General features: G+C 41.3%; 1 protein-coding gene across 1 annotated transcript in view; it reads right to left on the bottom strand.

The window, feature by feature from the left end:
• The window catches only part of LOC150091809 (propionyl-CoA carboxylase beta chain, mitochondrial-like), a 247,942-nt gene that overhangs the window by 113,560 nt on the left and 125,327 nt on the right, over window positions 1-9,055 (bottom strand). The gene's annotated exons all lie outside the window — the stretch shown is intronic.

The following is a 9,055-nucleotide window of genomic DNA, read 5'->3' as shown; positions in this document are numbered from 1 at the left end:
ATAGCTTTTGTTTTGCCCACCTTCCTAAGTCTCTCATCTGAGTAATTTTGGGTAGTGATAGAGGTTTTTAAAGAGTGATAGAGATGTACAGTTTCATATTTAGCAAAACATGCTGATAGATGAAATGACAGCACTGAAGTTATGTTAGTTTGTGAAAAATTATGATCGTTTACATTGTACCATCTGACTGTTGCGCTTATTACAGTTTTATAAATTTTAAAATGGAAGAGATTACTTTCAAGTTTATAATGTTTGCTTGTTTGTTTTTTTTTTTTTTTCGGGCAGAATTAACAAATGTTTTGTTTTGTTGAATGTAACAAGCACACCAAACACAATTTTTAAATTTTTGAATTTTTTATTTAAAAAATACAAAACGTTTATGCTTGTTATAATTATTTTGTAATATGCAATTTTGTAATTTGTTCCGACTTTTTTTTACTGTGTTCCACCGTAATGAAATTTCATCATAATGAATATATTTTGTTTGTTTGAATTTGTTATACCACTATACACAGATGAGCCAAAACATTATTGACCACCTACCTAATATGACGTTGGTCCTCCACGTGCAGCCAAAACAGCTCGTACCCGGCGAGGCATGGGCACTACAAGACTTCTAAATGTGTCTTGTGGTATCTGGTACCAACATGTAACCAGCAGATCCTTTAACTCCTGTACGGTCTGTGGTTGAGACACCACAGATCGGAGTTGCTGTTCCAACACAAACCACAGATGCTCAATGGGATTGATGTCTGCAGAATTTGGAGGCTGGGCAATACCTGGAAGTCTTCCTCATGTTCCACAAACCAGTCTCAAACAATCCAGACAGTGTGGCATGGAGCATTATCCTGCTGAAAGATGTCACCGCCAGAAGGGAAGACCGTTGACATGAAAGGGTGTACCTAGTCAACAATGATGTTTAGGTAGGTGGTAGACATCAGAGTGCCTGGTACATGGTGACTGGACCAAGGGTATCCCAGCAGATCATCGCCCAAAGCACGACACTGCTGCTACTGGCTTGTTTTCATCCCACAGTACATTCAGGTGCCATCACTTCACCAGGTAAACGACGCACACATACCTGGCCAACCACGTGATGCAACAGGAAATGTGATCCATCGGACCAGATGACCTTCTTCCAATCACTCAAGGTCCAGTTTCAATGCTCGTGTGCTATTGTAGGCACTGTTGCTTGTGAACCGTGGTTAGCATGGGCACTTGGAGCAGCCTGCGGCTACGCAGCCCCATTTTCAGCAGGGTTCGATGTACTGCATGTTGTGACACATTACTCCCGTCATCAGCATTCCAATTACCAGTTAGTTGCGCCACAGTCGCCCGTCTGTTACCACGTACTATCCAGGAAAACCTTCACTCACCTCGAGCATCAATGAGTCGTGGTCGTCCAACGCCTCGCCGATGGTGCGTAGGTTTTCCATCCTTGGACCACTTTCAGTAGGTACTAACCACAGCTGACCGTGATCATACTACTGGCCATGCCATTTTGAATATGCTCTGACCCAGTCATTGTTTGTTATTTGGTTTTTAGGAACATTAACAACTAAGGCCATATTGCTCCGGGGATATGCGGTAGTCATTCCCTGACCTTTCCACATCCTCCATATTTGGTGGTCATTCCCTGACCTTTCCGCATCCTCCATATTTGGTGGTCATGGGCTCAATCCCCGGTCTAATCAAGAAGTGTGTGTGTGCTACGCACTGCTGCTCCTGCCCACCTGGCTACGGAGGAACCCCGACCCAGTCATCTGGCCATTACAATTTGGCCTTTGTCAAACTCGCTTAAGTCCGCTGTCTTTCCCATCTGAAGAACAAGAGTAATACTGATTAAGGGAGCTCAGTATCAGGTGTTTTTTATACCATGTCCCAACCAGCGGCAGAGTTCACCTGCAGTTGCTCCGATTTGCATAATGACTCGCTGGTCATAATGTTTTGGCTCATCGGTGTATATATTATACTACTATATTTGATATATTATAATACACAGAAAATTTTATATTATAGATGTTTAACATTTTAAAAAGGCCAGTGCTGAAAATGAGAAAGATTTTGATAATGCAAGTTGTAAGAAATAAGCAGTACAAAAATGAAGTCTTGAGAAATATTTAAATGGATGTATATGATACACGTAAGTCCCATATTTGGTACGAGGGGTTTCCGAAAAGTAGGGTAACACATTTTTTCTCTCGATGATGTTTAATACAAAGTTGAAATTACCCACCAAGAAATAAGTGAACATGCACTATTTCTCCACAAAGTCTCCAGTTTTATTGATGCAATTGTCCCAACGATGAATCAGTTTATCAATACCAGTACCGAAGAAGTCTGTGCCCACACACAGTAACTAACATCGCACTGACTAATGAACTTCCTCATCCATGGTGAAATGCTTTCCTGAAAGGTGTTTTTTCACAGGGCGAACAAATTGAAATCTGAAGGCGCTAAGTCTGGGCTGTAGGGGGGGGGGGTGGATGTGACAGAATTTCCCAACAATTATGGTGCAACCACTCATTTTAACAAGTACAGGTCACTGTTGAAAAAAAGCCGTGAATTAGGGTTGAATTTGAAAGTGTCTGCAATTCTGCACAGACACGATAGGAGGGAGTATATGATGAGAGCACTGTCGATCAATTCGGCCCTGGAAAGATTATGCAAGGCTCAAGGGGTAGAATTTTTTTCAGTCTGGTCTGTACTTGTTAACAGGAGAGACTGCTTCTACAGGGATGGGATACACTTAAATAGAAAGGGTGCAAGAATGTTTGCTGATGCTATCAAGGCAGTGTTAGGTGGGTCGGAAAACTGCTAGATTGGAGGGATACAAGGACTAATAGATTAACAGTAGCCACTTGCAGAGGTGAAAGTGATTCTTGCACTGCTTCTATTGGAATGAGCCGCAGCCTGGAAAATAAAATGCAGGATATTTCAGAGACTGCTGGGAATCATTGGGATACAAATAAACACATAAGTTGTGTTAGGGTAGCGAAGAAAAAGAACAGGTGCATGTATGCACCTGTTCTTTGCGTGTACACCAATGCTAGGAGTTTAGTAAATAAATTTGATGAATTTGAGGTATTGCTCAAAACATCAAAGGCAGATATTGTGGGGATTTCAGAGACGTGGTGTCACACAGATATAAGGAATGCAGAACTGGAATTTGGGGAGTACAATGTCTACAGAAAGGATAGACAGGATAGGAAGGGAGGAGGGGTTATGCTATTAGTTAAGAAATACATAAAATCCAAGGAAGTGAAGCCAGTCGACATTGCTGGACAGTGCAGTGTCGAGTCAGTTTGGTGTGACATAAGCATTGGGAGATCAAAATTGAGAGTAGGAGGGTGCTATAGGCCTAATGACTCTGATGAGTATAATAAGAAACTGTACGGGGAAATAGAGTGGGCCAGTAAATCAGAGAGTCTTATAATGGGGGATTTTAATTTCCCAGATATTGACTGGAATTTGGGGGCTGGTCACTCACACACTAGCAAGGCTTTTGGGGATTTATTGGATGATTGTTTTCTACATCAGCATGTTCAGGAGGCAACTAGAGGGAGTAATACTCTTGATTTGATTATCAGTAGTGATTCTTCATGCATTAAGAATCTGCAGATAAATGAACTACTAGGTGGCAGTGATCACAGTGTGCTGAAGTGGGATTTACTCAAAGAGGTAACTACCATTAGGGGTAAAGGGAAGGGTTATTGTTTTCGTAAAGGCAACTACGATGGACGGAGACAGTATTTAAATTCTATACAGTGGGACCAACTGATGATGTTACCAACAGCAAATTCAAAATGGGAAGCATTCAAAGAACTTATCTTGGAAGCTACTGGGCTTTACATACCAAATAAGAAATATTGTTCAAGGTTTAAGCCTAAGTGGATGTCAGATGAACTAATGAGACATATGACAGAGAAGAAAAATGCATGGGATACATACAAATTAACACGTGACACAGAAGCCTATGACAGATACAAGTTGATCTGTAACCAAGTTACAAAGGAGGTTAGGCAGGCGAAGGCAATTACGAGAAATCTTTGGCAAGGGATGCAAAGAAAAACAGCAAAGAGTTCTTTACTTATGTAAACTCTAGAAGGAAGGGAATGAATCAGATTGGTCCACTTGATATCGATGGGTCAACTGTTGATGATCCTGCTCAGGTAGCTAACAAACAGAATGAATATTTTTCATCGACATTCACACATGAGGAGTTATTCAGCGAGGGGAATGCCAGAGGTGTATTCAACTCTGGCAGTAAGCTAGAGAATCTTGTAATAACTGAGAGTAAAGTGGAGGAGAAATTGTTGAAGATAAATACAAGAAAGGCACCTGGAGTGGACGGGATCTATCCAGTTATATTAAGGAGACAGCAAAGGAAGTAAGCAAACCCTTAGCCATAATTATGAGAGCTTCCTTGGACTCAGGGGAAGTACCCATGGACTGGAGATGTGCAAATGTGACCCCAATTCACAAAGGATTTTTTTTTTTTTTTTTTGATAGTTGTTGGCGCATCGGCTTCTGTGGCCATATTGCACCTCCCAAGGTTTTTGCAGTACTTTGATCCAAGCCCGAGGCGGGAATCGAACCCGCGACCTTTGGGTTGCCGGGCAGGTACTTTACCCACTCGGCTAGCCCGGTCGGCTATTCACAAAGGAGGATCAAAGGGCGACACAAGTAATTATAGACCTGTTAGTTTAACTTCTGTTCCTGGAAAATTAATGGAGGCACTGGTTAAAGAAGCACTGCAGGATCATCTAGACAAGACTTCAGTTATAGCTCAGACACAGCATGGTTTTGTTAAGAGGAAGTCTTGCCTGACCAATTTGATTGGCTACTATGATGCAGTCACAAAAGAACTGCATGCAGGGAATAACTTTGATATTATATACTTGGATCTTAGAAAGGCTTTTGATACTGTTGCACATGGAAGACTGCTGCACAAATTGGAGCAGTATGGCATTGGAGGCAAATTGCTGCTATGGATAAAGGGGTGGTTGAGGGGAGAAGACAGAGAGTGGTAATCAATGGACACTGCTCATCGTGGACTAATGTTATTAGTGAACCCTGAGGGACTAATGTTATTAGTCCCTCAGGGTTCAGTATTGGGTCCATAATTGTTTTCTGTATTTATAAATGATACTGATGATGGTATATCAAGCTTAATGTCCAAGTTTGCAGACGATACGAAGTTTGGCAGGGTTGTCAAGGACACTACTTACACTATGCTACTGCAACCGGATCTGGAAAGGTTGAGCAGATGGGCTGAGAGGTGGCAAATGAAGTTTAACATTGACAAATGTAATGTACTACATATGGGAAACAGCAACCCCCAGAGCAACGTATCAACTCTGTGGTACTACACTGACAGTGGTAGAGAATGAAAGGGACCTGGGGGTGGTTGTGCAGGCAGATATGAATTTTTCTGACAGTGCAGACGGGCTGCAAGAGTAGCTCATGGTGTATTGTCGATGATATATAGGAATTTTTCTAGCAGGGATAAGGAGGTGATTATTCCCTTGTATAAGGCAATGGTCAGACCACACCTAGAGTACTGTATACAGGTCTGGAGGCCTCATTTCAAGAAGGATGTAGAGATGCTGGAACGAGTACAGAGAAGGGCAACAAGATTAGTGAATGGAATAAAGGGGTGCTCTTATGAAGAAAGAGCTTAAGTTTTGCAAATTACAGTGTCTGGAGACTAGGCACTGGCGAGGTGATCTGATAGAGGTGTATAAAGCCTTGAATGGTTTGAGCATGCTCAATGCTGATGGGATTCTTCCTCTTGCTCAGAATAATCACCTGAGAGGGCATAAATTCAAATTGAGAAAAGACAGATGTAGGATAGACGTGAGGAAATTTGCCTTTAGCCAGCGGGTGGTTGGTTGGTGGAATAGACTTCCATCCCTTGTCGTGGAAGTTGATAGCCTAAATAAGTTTAAGGCTCAGCTGGACAGGTATTTCGAACGAACAGAGGGGTGAAGTGGAAGTGGTTATTTTTTATTTATTTATTTATTATTTTTTTTTTTTTTTGGGATGATGCTGAATAAGCTTGCTTTCTTGCATCATATGCCTCTACTAATGCTAATGCCACTCGTGAGTGGTGTGGGCAGTGTGTGAAGTTGCATTGTCGTGCAACAAAATCACGTTGCTTGTCAGGAGTCCTGGTCATTTGCATCGAATGTTGCCGTTCAGTTTTTCCAACATTGTATAGTAAAGCTGTACATTGATTGTTCCTCCCTTTGGCAAGAAATCCACCAACAGAATGCCTTGGTGATCCCAGAAGACTGTGGCCATGACTTTTCGGACACTGGGAATAGTTTTGAATTTTTTGCGCACAGGAGATTGTGAATGTTTCCAGGTCATGAAGTCTTGTTTGCTCTCTTGGGTAAAGTGATGAACCCACATTTCGTCTGCTGTGACTATGCGAGCGAGAAAATCCTCTACTTCGTCACTGTATCGCAACAGGTTCTCCAGACCCATCCCCATGCGTTTTGCTTTGTCCTCCTCTGACAATTGTTGGGGCACCCAGCAGCAGCACACTTTTCGAAAGCCAAGGACATCATGAACAGTCAACTTACTCATGTTCACTATTTGTGCAATTTCACGCAGTTTTACTCGCCTGTTTTCAAGAACGATGCCCTTAATGCGCAAAATTTTGTCTTCTGTCTTTCTTGATGAAGGCCTGCCTGTCCAATGTTGGTATTCAATGTCAACACGGACTGCTTGAAATTCATTGCACCAAAAACACAACTGCTTCTTTGTCATCACCTTTTCACCATACATAGCAACCACTTCACGGTGAATGTCACTTGGTGAAGACCCTTTTGATTGCAAAAAGTGAATAACTTCACAAATACCTGTTTTGGACCACACTCACACAATAGCTTCCATTTTGCAACTGGAATCTGCTGTCAGGCGACAGTACCTCAACACTGCACTGGTGGTCTTTTTGAACATTATTAATAGATCTATCTGTCCACCACATTTCATCTCATTCCCTTTCACCATTATTAAGAAAAAAAAAAAAAAATGTGTTTACCTTACTTTTCGGAAACCCCTTGTATAAAACCATTTATTCAGAAAGCTTAGAATATGAGACAAGGTAATTTTTAGGTTTTTTGAACAACACGCATGCACACACACGCGCGCGCGCGCGCACACACACACACACACACACACACACACACACACACACACACACACACACACACACACACACACACACACACACACACACACACACACACACATATATAGACCTGTTAGTTTAACTTGTGTTCCGGGGAAAATAATGGAGTCACTGGTTAAAGAAGCATTGCAGGATCATCTAGACAAGACCGCAGTAATAATTAAGACACAGGTTTGTTAAAGGGAGGTCTTGTATGACCAATTTGATTTTTTTTTTCTTTCTTTTTGTTAGTTGTTGTTTTGTGTATTCATCAATGATATTGATGAAGGTATATCAGGATTAATGTCAAAATTTGCATTTGATACAAAGGTTGGCAGGGTTGTTAAGAAAAGTAAAGACAGTATGCTACTCCAACTGGATCTAGACAAGTTGGACAAATGGGCTGAGAAGTGGCAACTGAAGTTTAACATTGACAAATGCAAAGTACTGCATATGGGTAACAATAACCCAAGAGAAACATACCAAATTTGTGATACTACACTCAGGGAAATGGAAAGTGAAAAAGACCTGGGGATAATTGTGCAGTCAAATATGAAGTTCGCTGACAGTGCAGACAGGCTGCCAGGCCAACTCATGGAGCCTTGTCAATGATATATAGGAACTTTGCTAGCAAGGACAGGGAGGTGATTATCCCGTTGTACAAGGCAATGGTCGGGCCACACCTAGAGTACTATGTATAGGTCTGAAGGCCTCATTTTGGGAAGGATGTAGAGTTGCTAGAATGAGTACAAAGAAGGGCAACAAGATTAGTGAGGGGAACAAAGGAGTGCTCTTACCAAGAACGGCATAAATTCTGAAAACTGCAGTGCCTGGAGAGTAGGCACCTTCTAGGTGATCTGATTGAGGTGTATAAGGCCTTGAATGGGTTGAGCAAGCTGAATGCTGATGGGACTCTTCCTCTCAGATTAAGAACCTGCAGGGGCATAGATTCAAATTGAGGAAAGACAGTTATAGAATAGATATGCAGAAATTTGCCTTTAGCCTGCGGGTGGTTGATTGGTGGAACAGACTTCCATCTTTTGTTGTGGAAGTTGATAGCCTAAATAAACTTAAGGCTGAGCTAGACAGGCATATGGAATGAATGGAGGGGTGAAATGGGAGGATTTTTTTTTATTTTTTATTTTTTTGGCTGATGCTTCATAAGCTTGCTTTCTTGCATCGTATGCCTCTACTAATGCTAATGCTAATGCTAATATATCCTATACTGTACTGCCAATGAACTGTACTTGCTAAACATCACTGAGGAAGAAAAAAAATTGTCATATTAGGACATCTCATCTGCCCACGTGTTAAAAATATTTCATGCATTCTCTAATGGTTGATTTGTCTGCTTTTCTGGACATAAAACCTAAGTTTCCAGGTGGGAGATGGGGAGGGGGAAGGAGAACCGTGCTACCAATTGAGACCGACTAATTTAGCCTGTGAGTGAAAAAAGCCCATAAAAGTCCCTTGCATCATTGACAGGATTCAAAAAAGGGCTTTTTCCACCCGGTGTGTGGAGTATTGTAATTATAACCACCTGCACAGACAGACAATCAATCACTAAGAAGCATCAAGTCAAGAACAAAGTTCTCCACAAATGTGTTCAGATACCTTTACTATAGTATATGCTTTTTTATTATAAAATAAAATCTGGCAGTAACCAACAAAATAAGGGCTTTAACAAACAGAATAAAAATAATATATTTTTATTATAGCCACTAAACAGTTGAAAGTTGGCACTTTAATTCACTATCACAGAGGAGAGCTGTGAAAAGTGTGTGCGTGCATGCAAATGTGTGCGAACATGTGGCATATTTAAATTTAGTATTTTCTGTTAAAGGCATTATAACCTACTACAATACTTGTTATTAT

The sequence above is a fragment of the Mastigoproctus giganteus genome, chromosome 1 (assembly GCF_048544385.1).
Source record: "Mastigoproctus giganteus isolate SK-2022 chromosome 1, ASM4854438v1, whole genome shotgun sequence".
Taxonomy (NCBI): domain Eukaryota; kingdom Metazoa; phylum Arthropoda; class Arachnida; order Uropygi; family Thelyphonidae; genus Mastigoproctus; species Mastigoproctus giganteus.
Note: the sequence above shows the minus strand (reverse complement) of the source record. Positions and strands in the feature narration are given on the sequence as shown.